The 17080-nt window shown below is 32.8% G+C and overlaps 1 protein-coding gene across 1 annotated transcript in view; it reads right to left on the bottom strand.

Moving 5' to 3' along the window:
* Positions 1-11487: 11487 nt before the first annotated feature.
* LOC114342650 (transcription initiation factor TFIID subunit 2) overlaps positions 11488-17080 on the bottom strand; it is a 79548-nt gene continuing 73955 nt past the window's right edge. Inside the window, exon 16 of the mRNA XM_050647310.1 lies at positions 11488-13314. The gene's annotated coding sequence lies outside the window, so the exon portion shown is untranslated. The remainder of the gene's footprint in view (positions 13315-17080) is intronic.

The following is a 17080-nucleotide window of genomic DNA, read 5'->3' as shown; positions in this document are numbered from 1 at the left end:
AGTTAGAAAACGCAACAGCAGTGACACTTGACATACTAGAAGGCGGGAAAAGTAGGGCTTTTCATTCACGGTCATTTGTTTCGAGCTTCTGTCAAATGTCGTATAATCCGTGTATATTAACATTATACACAGATTATACAACATATGACAGAAGCCTGAAACAAATGACAATCGATGAAAAGCCCTATACTCATAGATTTGGCTATGGAGACCTGTAAAGAAGGAGTGGAAACGCAATGCATCGTTTGTGGGCTAACTTTTCAACCTCTAATTCAACTTTCAGCAATCGCCGCTAGAGGCGCAAGTGTTCGAATAGGTGCTACAAATACATTAGCTCTTATGGACTTATTTAATATTTAACTCATTTTATTTTTGTTTTTAGCGTAATTAGACATTAATTTATTGGTGGATTGTAGCTGAATATGTTTTATGCCAAAAATAAATTATTTTAACCTTATAACATATCGACGTGTGGTAAAAAGTGTATTCTTTTTATACCATTGTAGATGGAGATGTGACATCAAATTTAAATTTGTCATTACTTTAATATGTAGGACAGCTTATTTTGAAGCGGAAATATTTTGTCACATTATCTAACTGCCACATTTATATACCAATGGTATTTCAACTGCAAATTAATTTTTTAATATCTTTGTAACTGATATTAAAAAGTTTGTTAGTTGAAAAAATTGACTTAACTGTACGTAATTGTTTTTAAAAAGTTTAAAAAGTTATTTAAATAATTTGAAGTTTATTGATCAATTCTTTTTAATTATTCTTTTTATCAAAATTTAAACTGCTTTTTCTTTTGAATACTTCATTTATCTATATTCTGAAAGCTTACCTATCAGATGTTTAAATTTAGTTAATAAAAATATATGTCTATAAACTACGCAGACGATAGTCTGACTTTTATAAAATTAATGTTAATTTTTGTGAAATATTTTGTCTCAAAAAATGCATTGTTTCGACAGAAAAACTTTCAAGATCCTCCTACTATTATCACTATAATTTTCAGGTTAAAATAAAAACCAATAATAGGCACAAATTTTATTTACACCGAAGGAAATAACATACAAACGAATAGGTTTAATCCACGAACGTTATAAATAACATAAAGACAAATCTTTATAAAAAGTCTTTATTAACTTCATGAAGTTCCCTTTTAAATTTTTTATCGGAACGATAACTCGATATAAATCCCGGTACGAAGCAAGTTCTTTTAGTGTAAGCTTTCTTGGCACTCATATTTAAATAATATTAACCACCAAAACCAATAATCTTATATTAACTACGAATAATTAATTATTTTCGAAATTTTCACATTCACTCCAATGCAAAAGTAGCATCTATTTCTACGCCACCGCCGCCCTAGCGAGAAACCAAGCAAACAGGCAAAATCGTGTACAAAAATTTCAAGGTCGTCCTATCTCGATTCCTCTCCTCTGTTTTAGCCAACTCGGAAAAAGATTTATTTTATATTCTAAGGAAAAATAGCGTAACGCGGAGCAGTTGTGGTCGGTGGTCTATCCATCTCTCTCTACCGGCGCTTAACTTTCTCTCTCTAGCATATGATGTCTGCCGCCTCTGTGTAACTGTCGTTCCATTACTCCCACCTCTTGGTAGATACGCTCACACTCGCACGACAGACAAAGATAGCTAGACCACCGTACTTGATATCGGCGTTACACCCCGATGCATTGAATACATTGAATACATATAGGGCTTTTCATCGATTGTCACTTGTTTCGAGCTTCTGTCATGTGTCACATAATATTAATATTATATCTACGTCATACGTCTTTGGTTTGTGTCAAGCTTGTGTCAAGGTGTCAAGGTATATAAAAATAACGTATGACGTAGATATATAGAGAGTTATCAAGTAACTCGAGGAGAATACGGTAACGTTATTTTAGCAATGGAGCATGCGCAGTATGAATATTGAATAACGGAAATGATTTTAACGTTAGGGAGTTTTTGTTGCTACGTAACGTACGCATCTCCGTATACGTAAAGCAACTAACGTGTCGTAGAGGATGAATGTTAAAATAGGTAGTTTTTGTAACTGCCTTAACGTAACGTAAAGCAAATCGTAAAGTCATTTTTAAATTCCGTTGACATTTAAAAAAAAATAAAACAATGTTCACACAATATACAATTAATATACAAATGTAAAAAAAGATAAATGAATGATGAAATTGTATGGTTATTGTGGTGATCACTGTATTTCTTAAATTAATACAAGATTTGTTTGTTTTGCTTTATTAATAGACAACTTAAAAACAATAAAATTTTAAATCTATTATGAAGCTCCAATTTCCAATTACAAACACAGAATAATTTTACTCAAATAGACTAAACCAATAACCAATATAACCTTAAAATGTTTATAAACAGGTAGTACGCTGATGAAATGTTCATTTGGTAGGTAATCGGGCAAGATTCTCGTGTGCATTCGGTGACTTTCGGCTCGATAGGGATGCGTATGAACCTAACGTACCAGCCCGTAATCTTAGGTAATACGTATCGCGATACGGGAGTTCAACCATTAATGCGCAAGCGTATATGTCAAAAAGATGCGTTACGTTTACGTATTTGTGTACACAAAAACTCCCTAATGTTAAAATAGGTAGTTTTTGTAACTGCCTTAACGTAACGTAAAGCAAATCGTAAAGTCATTTTTAAATTCCGTTGACATTAAAAAAAATAAAACAATGTTCACACAATATACAATTAATATACAAATGTAAAAAAAGATAAATGAATGATGAAATTGTATGGTTTTAATTGCTTCTATTTAAATATAAAAATATTATTTTTCCTTAGGTTAAAATTTTTTTATTTTTGTTTATACCTACTTTTTAGTTGTAAATTATTGTATACCTACATCAGAATTCCAGTAGGTATAATGTAAATAGTGTGGTAATATTTATTTGAAAATTTTACTGAAACTAGGTCATTTGTTTATCTAGTTATTAATTGTGATGATCATTGTATTTCTTAAATTAATGCAAGATTTGTTTGTTTTGCTTTATTATATAGACAACTTAAAAACAATAAAATTTTAAATCTATTATGAAGTTCCAATTTCCAATTACAAACACAGAATAATTTTACTCAAATAGACTAACCAATAACCAATATAACCTTAAAATGTTTAGAAACGAGTAGTACGCTGATGAAATGTTCATTTGGTAGGTAATCGGGCAAGATCCTCGTGTGTATTCGGTGACTTTCGGCTCGATAGGGATGCGTATGAACCTAACATCGCGATACGGGAGTTTAACCATTAATGCGCAAGCGTATATGTCAAAAAGATGCGTTACGTTTACGTATTTGTGTGCACAAAAACTCCCTAATATTATGTGACACATGACAGAAGCTCGAAACAAATGACCATCAAATGACTGTGAATGAAAAGCCCTATATACTATACATAGTTATTTGAATTGCTACTTTGAATTTGATTATTATAAATAATATTATATGAATTACGTAATATTATATGAATCAAATTGCTACTATGGTGCATGAGTATGTAGGATTTGATCTCTAATTTTATAAAACGCAAAAACTTAAGTCTGTTGAATTTGTTGCTCCACTCTTTCATGTTTTCTTCTTCTTCTTCTTGAAGTGGCTATCATCATGGCTATCTTGACTTTGTTTACAGCAGCGCGGAGCAGTGCAGTGGTAGTCGTGTTATACCACTTTCATAAATTTTGAAGCCAGGAAATGCGTCTTTCCCGGTCCTCTTTTACCATTTACCTACCTCCCCTTGGAGAATCAGTTGGAGAAGGCCGTAACGTTCTTGATTTCTCATTACATGTCCTAGATATTCTAATTTTTTAAGTTTTGATGGTCATGAGAATTTCACACTCTCTCCCCATTCTACGCAGGACTTCCACATTAGTAATTCGCTCAACCCAGGATATGCGTTGGACGCAAGATGCGCCTATAACACCACATTTCGAAAGCTTCGAGCCGATTCATAGATGCAACAGTTAGTGTCCACGCTTACATTCCGTAGAGCAGAACTGATGTTAATATGTAGCATTTCAACAGACGGTATTTTGTTTTTAATGATATGTCTCGACTGTTGAAAATTTCATTCTAACGAATGCTACTTTTGCTTTTATTATTCACTGTTTAATTTCTGTTGCCTGATTCCATTGGCTATTTAAATTTGTGCCCAGGATATGTATATTATTCGACTCTTTTGATAGTCTGTTGGTTGATTGTAAGTTGAGAGTTCAGTATTGTTTTTTTTAGTAATTGTCATAAATTTGCGCTTCTTTAATGTTAATAGCTAGTCCGTTTCTGTTGCTGACTTCTGTTATGCGATTTGTTCATACCTGCAAATCATTCAGATTATCGGCAACAACTATGGTGTGATCTGCATATCTTATGTTACTCAACCATTCATGAATGGTGCACCGTTTATTAACATTCCTTTCACACAAAGCTTCTTTAAATATCCATTCAGAATAAACAGTAAATAACAGTGGAGATAAAATACAGCCCTGTCGTACTCCTCGTTCTATTGCAATTTTATCAGTTAACTGGTCTTCTATTTTGATTTTGGCCGTTTGATTGTAATAAATGTTTCTGATACTTCTCAGATTGTTGTTGTCAATTCCAATTTCTTGCATTAGATTTATTAATTTGTCATGTTTTACTCTGTCAAATGCTTTCTGGTAATCTATAAAGCATACGAATATCTCACAATTTACATCCCTGAATCTCTGAAGTAGCACTTGTTCAGCAAAAAAGGCCTCCTGTGTTCTCAGAGCATCACGAAATCCGAATTGTGTTCTTGTTAGTTGTTCGTCGCATTTTGTATATCGTCGGTGATAATGCAAAACCTCGTATGAGATTTTTTTTTTCAAAATTTAGTTTTTTGCCCTGTCAGAAACTCCGTTAAAAAATACACTTGTTAACGTAATGAAAATGTCAAGAAACCTGATTACGTTAACATAGTTACGAAATGACATTTTCATTACGTTAACATGTGTATTTTTTAATGGAGTTTCTGACAGGGCAAAAAACTAACTTCTGGAAAAAAATTCTCATATGAGATTTTGCAGAATCTTCTTCTTCTTCTTTCTCGAAACTCCTTATGCCCCTCAGGGCCACTCGGAGGTTTTACTCATCTTCTATCCGTCTCTTCCATTTCAAGCGGTCCTTTGCTAACTCTTTCATTTGTTGATATGTTTTTCCTTTTTCCTGTCCAATTTCTACAATCTGATCGATCCATCTCTTCCTTGGCCTCCCTTTTCTTCTTTTACCATATCTTTTCGATTCCATCATCTGCTTTGGTAGTCTTCCCTGGTCCATTCTATTAATGTGTCCATACCGTTTTAATTTTCTTTTTTGTATCTTGGTTATTATCGATTCCTGTTTCAGTCTTTGTCTAATATCTTCATTTCTTATTCTGTCCAATTTCGTTTTTCCTGTTATTTTTCTTAGCTGCTTCATCTCCGCTGCGTTTATTGTGCTGTCTATTTTTGCATTGTTTACCCATGTCTCACTTGCATATATTAAAGTTGGTACAGAGATTGCGTTGTGTATACCTTCAGTTTTATTTCTTTATCTATTTCTTCCTTTCTAAATATTGTTTTATTTAGTGCATAGTAGATCTTTTTTGCTTTTTTTGCTCTATATGAGATTTCTTGATCTATGTTTCCATCCTTTGATATTATTACTCCAAGGTATTCAAACGTCGAGACTGTTTCTATTATTTTGTTTTTGCACCTAAATATCGTTTGGTTTATTTCTTCCCTTTTCTTTTGGGTTACTATCATGGTCTTCGTTTTCTTTATATTTACCTACATTTTCAAATTTTCTATTTTCTCCACCCAGATATCGATTAATTTTTGCATTTTCTCTTTATTGTCTGCTATTATTACTAAGTCATCTGCATATAGTAATCCCTCCATTCTCACTGGAACTAAATTCCTGTACCCTATTATTAACTGTAATTGCCTTGACCTTCTTTTAGCGCTCTTCATTACTCTAACCATTACTAATATAAACAAAAACTGGGCTGAGACTGTCCCCTTGTTTTATTCCTCTCCTTAGGTTTATTATTGGCGATCTGTTTCCGTTTATTTGCACTTTAGCAAGTACGTTTCTATATGTACTTTTTACCACGCTTACTATCTTTTGCAGGATTTGCAGATCTTCCATTACTGACCATATTTCTTTTCTATTTATAGAATCAAAAGCAGCTTTAATATCTATAAACGTAATATATAAGTCTTCTCCTATTTCGTTTTTCCTTTCAATTATATTTCTCAGTATGTATATATTATCTGTTGTTCCTCTCTCCTTCCTAAAAGCCGCTTGTTCTTCTTCTAGTTTTCCTTCCAGTTCTTTCCTGAGCTTCCTTTCTATTATCCCAGTGTAGACTTTATATGCCACTGATGATAAACATATAGCCCTATAGTTATCACATTCCGCTTCATCTCCTTTCTTGTGTATTGGTATTGGTATCAATAAATTTTCTTCCCAGTCTTCCGGTATCTTTTCTGTTCTTCATGCTTCCCTCATTATTTCCAGTAGCCAAAGCTTGCCTCGTTCTCCCACGTACTTCATCATCTCCGGATCTATGTCATCGGCACCTCCTGCTTTTCCAATCTTTATTCTTGCCAATCCTTCTTCAATATCTTTGATATGAATTTCGTCTACTCGATTGTCTCTATCCTCTTCTCTTGCCTGCTGTCCTCTCTCCTCATTTTGTTCGTTGCTTGCCTCGAATTTTTCTTTATAGTGCTTATTCCATATGGTTAGTATGTCTTGTATGTTTGTTTTCAATTCATTTCGCTCATTTCTAATTCCTCTTATTTGTTTCCTTTTTGTTCCTTTCATGCTTCTTATTTTATTCCAAAACTGTTTATTGTTATTCCCAAAACCTTCGTTCAATTCTTCACCGAATCCTTCCAGTTCTTCTTCTTCGCATCTTTTACTAGTTCTTTCACTATATTTCTCTGTCTTCTGTATTCGTCTGTGTCTTGCTCTTCATTTGTGTTTATGTATCGCTTCCACACGCTTATGTATCGCTTCTTCTTTTTTACAGCTTGCTTTATTTTCTTATTCCACCATCCAGTTCTTTTATTATTCTTCCCATTCTTTCTTATTCCACATACTTGTTTTGCAGTGTTCCATAACGTGTCTCTCAATTTTTTCCATCTCTCTTCCATATTTCCTCATTGTTTTCATGCTGTTCCAGTATTTTATCGATCTCTCTTTGGTATAACTTCCTCATTTCCATATTTTTCATCTTATGTATTGCTATTCTTGTATATTGAGGTCTCTCTATTATTTCCATTAGTTTCATGTTTATCTCTGCTGTCACTAGTCTGTGTTGAGTACCGAGTTCGGCTTCGTTCTCTGTTTTTATATTTTGTATCGTTAGTTCTGCGTCTCGAGGATATACTATGTAGTCAATTATGCTTCTCGCATTTCTTTCTTCTGCTACGTATGTATATTTTTCGTTTCTCGGTTGATACCAGAAAGAATTACCTATTAACAAGTCATTTATTTGGCAGAAACTTATCATTCTTCTACCATTCCTATTTATTGTCTCTTCACCATACCTTCCAAGGCAGCCTAATGCCATATTTTCATCATTTCCTATAGGGCTTTTCATTCACAGTCATTTGTTTCGAGCTTCTGTCATGTGTCACATAATATTAATATATCTACGTCATACGTTATTGCTATATACCAATGATACAAACCAAAGACGTATGACGTAGATATATTAATATTATGTGACACATGACAGAAGCTCGAAACAAATGACAATCGATGAAAAGCCCTATTAGTGCATTCAAGTCTCCTAGTAAAATGATGTTGTTGCTTTCCTCTTGTATCTCATCATAGAATAGTTCTGTTTTTTCATGCTCTGTTCCTTCTACCGGTGCATATACCTGTATTATGTGACATTCTTCTTCTTATAACTCTTTTTATGTATATGGTTCTTGATGATACTGGTTTGAATTTGGTTATTCTTCTATTCATTTCTTTCGTTACAACTATTCCCACGCCTTCTTTTGCCCTTTGTCCTATCTGGACTCCGGAATAGTATAGTATATGCTACCCTCCAATATCGACAATTCCATTTCCTACTTTTTCGTCTCGCTTATTCCTATCAACTGCAGCTCAAATCTTTCCATTTCCTCTGTTAATTCACGTTCCTTTCCTATTATCGAGGTTATATTCCATGTACCAATTCTCGTTTGACATTTGTTTTCATTTTTCTTTTCTTCCTTGTTATTAATTATCCTCGTTGTTTGCTCTTTCATAGTACTGGTTGTTGGGAGCTTCAGAATGGTTCAGTTTTGCAAAAAAAAAATTTATGGCGGAGTACTATTTTCGGTCATACGAAAAAGGTCACGAAAACGGCCCAAGCTTAAAATTAACAATGGTTTCAGCAGGACGGGACAACCCGTCACACTGCCAGGGAGTCTCTACGAATACTGCGCGATCATTTTGGCAGTTGCCACTCACCAGAACTAACGCCACCAGATGCGTACATATGGGGAATGCTGAAGGAGTCAGACAGATCCACCGTCTGCCATTTCGGAATTGCCGGCTAGAATCGAAGATTTTTTCGTGCCAGAGGCAGTGGATCTAGAAATTTGCCTTAGGGGGAACTTCCAATAAAAAACCAATCAAAAGACAAAAAAATAAACTAAGATTAGGTACATCAAAGACATAAATCGTAACTATCGTATAGGCATTTAGTTCCCTTAATTTTGCAGAATCACCGACGATATACTCTTTTGTGAATGACCTTTAGAAATGTTTTAAGTAAATGGCTCCTAAGGCTTATAATTCTACAGTCTTCGCACTTTCTCACCATGGGTTTTTTTTTAAGATTTTTTCATGTTTCAACAGTAATAGTTTGTTGGCGAGTTATGTTACGGTCGCGGTGGTGAAGGGGAGATCACATGCGCACTCAGTAGTCTTTTAGTAAAATAGACAGTGACGGGTGAAGTGTCTTTCTATCTATATTCGTAGTTACCACTTAGTCATGATTTATCTATAGTAATCTACTGATTAAACACTTTTTAGCAAAAGCTGTCCAATGAGTGTTCGTATTTCTTGGTTAATGTAAATTCTCCAGTTGCCCTATTAGCCCAATAAATGACCGTTTTGGAATGTAATTTCCAGGGGCAACTCCGAATTGCATGAAAATTTGGAATTAGGCTCTACTTACCCTCCACTTCAAAGTTGAATTTGTGCCGTTGGTTGCTTTTACTTGGGGGGTGACATTTACCCCTTCTCGGGGGGTGAAAAACGCGTGTTTAAAATGAGGCCGGAAATGGATAAATTGACTTATTTTAAGCACCTTTTGTTCTATAAAGTTTTTTACGTAAGTCAATACTTTTCGAGTTATTCGCGATTAAAAATGTTGATTTTTCGACAAAAAAACTACGTTTTCAGACGGTTTTCCCAAATAACTGAAAAATTAAATATTTTATCGAAAAAAATATTTTTAGCATAATGTAGCCTATAAAAAAACGAAAAAATTTATGTACCAGTAAAGTCTACAGATTGAGTAGAAGCAAAGTTATAGCTCATGAAAAATACCTTCTTATTCGTCTAATACCAAATCAAATAATTCAACGCGAAATCACCGAAGAAAGAAGCGTTTTTCGGAAAACCCTTATTAACATTTTTAAAGTATCTAAAAAAAGCTTATTATTTGTTTTTTACAAAAGTCTACAGCATCAAAAATAAACGAGTTACACTGAAAAAAAGTTATCCCCATTTTTTGGTAAAAAAAAATCGTGAAAACCTCCCTCTATTTAGCACCGTAAATGAAATTAATCGTTTGGCTTTACCATCTATTTTAACTGTATGTGTATTCTTTATATGATCTGTAAGTTTGATTGGTTTTAAGTGCTTATTTTTGAAAACATTCGGTTTTATAATAAAAAAAAAATTTCTAAAAATTTATGAAAAGAACCATATTCTTAATTATTATTATACTTAAAAAGTATTAGTGATAAGAAAAATCTTAAGGAGTAAAAAAATGTAGGTTTTGCTATTGTAAATATGGTAGTTTATTTTGTTTCTCCGTAAGACAAAAATTAATTAATCTATGGCTGTTCAAAATTTGCATACACTCATGATTAGTGACCCATTTAAGCTTTCTTAATTATAACCCTTTCAAAAATAAACACTTTAAACCGGTAAGCCTGACAGATCATATAAAAAATAGATAGGTAAGTAAATTGTTTGTAAAGCGGTAACGATTAATTTCATTTGGGGAGCTAAACACGGCGATATTTTCATGATTTTTTTACAAAAAAAAAGAGGGCCAACTTTATTTTGAGCCTAACTCGCTTATTTTTAATGCTAAAACTTTTGTTAACAATTAGAACAAAGCTTTTTATAAACACTTTAAAACGTTTAAATGGGTTTTTCCCGAAAAGTGCTTAATTTTTTGGTGATTTCACCTTGAAATATTCGATTTGGAATTAGACGAATAAGAACGTATTTTTCATGAGCTACAACTTTGTTTTTATTTGACTGATAGACTTTACTGATACACCATTTTTTTGGGTTTTATATAAGCTACACTTTTGCTAAGGATATTTTTTTCGATAAATATTTACTTTTTGAGTTATTTGCGAAAAACCGTCTGAAAACGTAGTTTTTTTGTCGAAAAATCTACATTTTCAATGGCAAATAACTCGAAAAGTGATAACTTACGTAAAAAACTCTATAGAACAAAAGTTGCTTAAAATCAGTCAATTTGTGCATTTCCGGCCTTATCTTGAACGTATGTTTTTTCACCCCCGAGAAGAGGTGACTGTCACCCCCCAAGTAAAAGCAACCAACGGCACAATTTCAACTTTAAAGTGGAGGATAAGTAGAACCTAAATCCAAATTTTCATGCAATTCGGAGTTGCCCCTGAAAATTACACGGTATCGCCGAATTTTCCGTTCATTTACTGGGCTATATATCCTAATAGAAAATGTGAATGAAAAAAGGTTATAATAGTTCAATATGAACTGATTGATCCACAAAATGATACATAAATGAGAAATAAATTTAATCATGTTTGTTTTATAGGCGCTTGAAACGTCTGTCACTAAAAGTTCAAAGATCTTCTTCTTCTTCTCCTTTATAAGCAATTCTGCTTGTTCATTGGCGGATTGATACCTCTACGGAAGGTTGTCACTCCATCTTTTGTGCGGTAGGCCAATACTTCTACCAATTGGCTCCCCCATTCTGCTTATGTGGTTATTCCATCCTTTTTTGTCTATTTTGTGACCATACGTTTATACACTGTACGTTACATTTTCTTCTAATGTCTTCATTCCTCTATCCATCTCTCAGCTAGGTCTACACAGCCAGGTTAGCACCCTACTGATAGACTTTAAAACCATACAGCTCATAGAAACAGAACAGGAATGAAGTTCAAATATAAACGAAAAAATTCGTTAAAAAACTGTTAAATAAAAAAAATATGACAGAATCTTAGTGATTTTTATTTAAAAAATATTTATATACATCAAATTTGAAATATTCAGCCGTGTGATGGATGACCGAAGTTATCTTTAACGTTTGAGTTAAAGTTAAGATTACTCTCAGGTATAACGATGCCCATAACTGTTTGGGTAAAATTCGGTGTGATGCATTCTTCACAGTTATGAGACAGTTATTTTTTCAACGTTATATTAGAAATAACATTTGAGGAACAAAGTTTGACGTAACAAAGAAAACCTTATGTAGAAATAGTACAAGTTGGAGTAAGCGCGAGAGATTGTTCGGAACATGCTACAGGATGGGTAGACGACCGTAAGTAAATACCCATCGTCGGCCACCGGCGATGACCGAACAGCAAACAGTTGTTCGGGTTCGGTGGCGTTTCAAACGGTAGACAGAAACAGGGTTGCCAGATTGGTGTATTTTCCCACAATTTTGGGGTAATTTGAAAGCGTCTAGGGAAATTTTTCTAAGCAGAAATTGTAGTGGGATTTTTTGGGGCGGAAAATTATGGGGGATTTTAAGGAGTCATGGTAAATTAAATTTGCGAATGTACATAGAACTGTATATTATACTCTCATATAATCAAACACGATAGGAATTATTAATTATTTCCAGGGCCCTCGTTGATAAGTAGTATAATTTTGGTTTACTGTTCTCTTTATTTGACTATTAATTTATTAAAATGCGCAAAAATTTAAATTTGGGGTACTTGAGCTTCAATTTGAGGGAATTTGTGGGGGATTTATAAAATATCATCTGGCAACTCTGGATAGAAAGCTCAGTAGGTACTTAAAATAAAATTTCAACATATCTCTCGATTTGATTTTTGTATAATTTTTAAAATTGTATTACCCTTCTATGGTTCTTTTCATGAGCATTTTTCAGTGCATCACAGTTTTTCGATTTCTCTCTAACGCATTAACTTGTATGTGACACAAAAAAACGCACGTCGCTGATTACATTTCGTCGGTGACATTAATAACATTTAATCTAGTTGTCAATAGATGGCGCTAATAATATAATATTAAATAATATTATACTATTCTATATAAAAAAAAATAATCTGTACAATTTATAAGACTATACAAATCAAAGAAAATACCATTTTATAAATGCAATAAACAAAATTGATTTGTTTTTATACCAAATTGCAAATAAAATGTGACAACTGTCAGATTTAACTAAAATGTCATGTTAGAATAAATGTCATAAATGTGTATTTATCACGGACTAACCTTTTTTTATATCATTTGTGACGCACTGAAAAATGCTCATGAAAAGAACCACATTCTTAATTATTATATTACAGAATGAATTATTAGCTTTTAAATTCACTTGATTTCTGTCTAAAAACAAGTCATAAGATGAACCGTACCTTACATATCCTTACATAACTACAGAGTTATCTCATAACTTGAAGTTTAACGTCGCGTTATAAAGTGACAGTTGATATATCAGATAACTCAAGAACTGTCAAGAAATAACAAAAGTAGTTAAGTTAAATATGATACATCACACCAATTCGAGGATTATAACTTAACTACAGGATAACTTTACGTTAAAGATAACTTCGGTCATCCATCACACGGCTGATTAGCTATCTATTGACAGGTTGTGTATATAGAGCAGTTCCTTGTAACACGACTTGTCTCTTCTATTATAATGTTTGTCTCACTATTCCAATCAGTTTTGAAGAGTTTTTAAGCCCACACTTCATAACATTTGGTAGATGAATTCCTCAATTTAACTATGAGGATAAAAGTACGCATAAAGTCACAAAAAATTTCCCCGCTTTTCCGTGACATCTAAAACAGCGAAAAATAAGTTTGAAAGATTTATATATACAGTTGAGTCCCTGAATCTTTACCCGTGCGTCATCATTTAAAGCATACGAAATAAGTCGATGATAAGTCGGAAATTGAAATTTACTAAACGTAACAGCAAGTCACTTACTGTTATTTGCTGTTGCATTTAGTAAATTTCAATTTCCGACTTATCATCGACTTATTTCGTATGCTTTAAATTATGATGCACGAGTAAAGATTCAGGGATTCAACTGTAAAAAGATATGACGAGTATTGTATATTGCAATAAACTTAAGTTTGAGAATATGACTAATACCTCGACGATGCGCAATGGATCGTGTTTACTAGTGTTACTATGGGAACAACCAGTACGCTACTTACCAGTGTCGTATTTTTAGAAGCATGTATCGCACAGAGTGTTTGACTTATTGATTTGGTCGTGTTGGATATTTTATTAAGTAATTTTTAGATTAGTTCTTAGTATATTGGTAGTAGTAATTATAATATTGGGACTTATAATCTTCTTTTCATCTTCATCCATCAAACCACTATCATCTATCCAGTGACATATATCAATTACTGATATCCCCCTTAATTCTACATATGACTATTTTCACCCCATCTATTCAATCTGCCATTACCATAACATACCACTTGTTAACACCCATTCATACTAAAACCAAATCAAAAAGTCTTATTTTTCTTTTTGGGTCCCGTTCATGTTCCATTCACATTAATTTTCTCATATACACCTTATATTAAATCCTCTCCTCCCCCTACTGTTAACTACATCTTATGACGGTTTGGTTTCAAACCCTTAGAGTTCCGGGTAGCCTGCGCGGTCCTTGGGAATTAGTCGCCTAAGTCTGAGCTTGTTTTTAATGATATATCGCTCCTAGATTATTTGAGACATTTTTACACTTCTGTCGCCCCTAGTGTGATCTTTTCTTGAACTTACACAAATTCCAACAACTACCAACTATTTAAATAAATTCGATAACTTTAAATCAACATAAAAATGCTTTTCTAAATCCTAAGTCTGATCACAAGAGGATTTATTATCGAGTTCACAGTTTTCGATTTTATGTGTAATGTGGATTGCCTACCACCTTCATTAACAACATACTTGACCATGATACTATGACAAGAAGATAAATCAACGCGCATGATGGTCTTGCATCCCTATCGCTCACTGTGACGTAAACCAGAAACAACTTTCCTGGCTCCAAGTTGAATTCTTTATTATTTGTGTTCATGTTCATTCGTGTTAATACAATAGTTATGTCTCACGTGTTGCTTCAAAACGTATTGAATGAGATTTTTGTTGATTCGTTTATGTAGTAAAAACTTTTATATTTTATAGTTATATAAATTTTGTGGTGAAAACGTTCAGTTTACTGTGTTAATATTACCTAATTTGTTTATCGAACGCAAGTTGCTCTCGGCTATCTGTACCTACTTTATAAAGAAGACTAATTTTTGTTTACTATTTATTGTGCAGTGGTGGGTTGTTTAAACAATAATAATAAAAAAAGTAAAACTTTTTCGAAGTGTCGTTTCTTCGTGTTTCCTAGAGACAAACACATACGTAAAGTGTGGGTCTCCAAGTGTTTTCAGCGAGACAAATTTAATGTAGACACCACGAGAATATGCTCAAAATATTTTGTAGAAGCTGACTATTGTTTAAAAGAAAAACTATTGGGATTACCTGACAACAAGTGGAAGTTAAGAAATGATGCAATACCTTCTCTTCATTTAATAAAGACCCCAAGTGCTAAAACATCGATTGAAAATACACGCAAAAGAAGAATAGAGATAAGAAATATATTAAAAAACATGTAAGTATTTTGATTTTATACACAATTTAACGACAGACAAAATGTTTCTATAGATACTAATGGCCATTTTAATAGAACTCTGAATTCGAAGTAACACTTTATTTTTGATAGCTCCATAAATAACTCATTTTGGATGTATTTTTTACTACGAATATGGTAATGAAATGTTTTTATTATATATTTAACTTTTATCACAGAGAAAATACAAATTAACTACAACCTGAAATGTCAAATGTCAACCTGATATCGCTACTCAAACTGTAATGTAAGAGAAAAAACCTTTTAAAATCTACAAATTTACATAATACATATTTGTTATGATCTACTTAAAAATTATTTAATTTCAGTGAATACGACATAGTCAAAAAGCCATGGAACAAATAAAGAATTTGCAAACTGAAAATAAAAAATTGAAGGAACTTCTTAGTAGAGAGAAGGACGAAAAAAGTACAGTTGAAAGAATTTTTACTAAAGGGCAGTTAAAAAAATTAAAAACTAAAAACAAATTAAGTGGCCAATTGAAGATATTGCTTCAGTTTCTTTGCACGCAGGACAAGGTATTATCGTTTATTAAGAAAAAGAAGCTACCACCTTCCAGCTGTAGGAACGTTAAGACGATGGGATTCCGGATGCTAACGATAAATCGTTTACTTGGGTAAACCACGTTTCTGAGGGTGGTTTAACTAAAACCAACCCTGGAATTTGTAACTAAATGTAGTGAACAGGAATATATTTTTTGTAGGTACTTATAATCGCAGTAGATTAAAAATTAATAAACATCTGAAAAACCTATTAGAAGCGGCAAAACAAGTAAATTATAATATCCGCAAGAGAAAAATTACAAAAAGTGTCAAATAATATCATAAATAAATAAATAATATTAAATAATATTCATAAGGTCTGAAGTATGATAAGCTATTCGTTTATTTTTCAAATTATTTACGTTTTACCGGCTTTGTATAATATTTAATTTACGTCTTGTAGCTTTATTTATTTTGTTTGTAATGTACACAATCAAATCGTAGATTCATATATTTCTATAATTAATTTTACAAATTAATTATGCATTTTCAAACGACGTATTCACATAAAGTAACTAGTTATGAATTCTTAGTGCAATATATGGCATCAAGGGCCACTCACCGTTAACAGTTCAAGTTTCAAGTTATTCATTTATAGTAATGAAACAGAGTTGCCACATGATTCATCGTCAAAATAAGAGATACACACAAGTTCCCTGGTTTAGTCTCGCAGTGACGTCATGCGCCAGTCGATTAAATTTAGAATTGCAAGTGTGCATATCTTCCTGTCATAGTATCATGATACTTGACTACATTTTCATAACTATAACATCAAGTTTAATTTTATTTTAAATGATTATTTATCACAGTGGAGTGATTGACGTTACTGTTCTCAATATGGCTTTTCATCGACTGTCATTTGTTTCGAGCTTCCGTCATGTGTCACACGATATTAATATATCTACGCCATACGTCTTTGATTTGTATCATTCCAGATACCAATAACGTATGACGTAGATATATTAATATTATGTGACACATGACAGAAGCTCGAAACAAATGACTGTGAATGAAAAGCCCTATTTAACAAGCTTTACACCAGAGTCTACATAACTAACAGGTAAATTTTTCAACTTTCTGTGGAACTGTCATTTCTGCCATGTCAATTTTGGGCTCAAATGGTACCTGGAGCATAATAGGTACATGGAATATTTTGTAGATCCATGTTTAAGTTCACATATTTTATCTATCTTTCCATGACCGATCAATTTTAAAGGGTTTTTACCCATATATTTTTGTATTTTGGTGGTTAGCATGTTAGAATCACGTGAGTATAACCTTTTCTTAAAACCGTAGTCAAAATTTAAAAACTTTGCATTATCTTATCAGATTATACGCATTTTAGGT

The sequence above is a fragment of the Diabrotica virgifera genome, chromosome 3, assembly GCF_917563875.1.
Source record: "Diabrotica virgifera virgifera chromosome 3, PGI_DIABVI_V3a".
Taxonomy (NCBI): domain Eukaryota; kingdom Metazoa; phylum Arthropoda; class Insecta; order Coleoptera; family Chrysomelidae; genus Diabrotica; species Diabrotica virgifera.
Note: the sequence above shows the minus strand (reverse complement) of the source record. Positions and strands in the feature narration are given on the sequence as shown.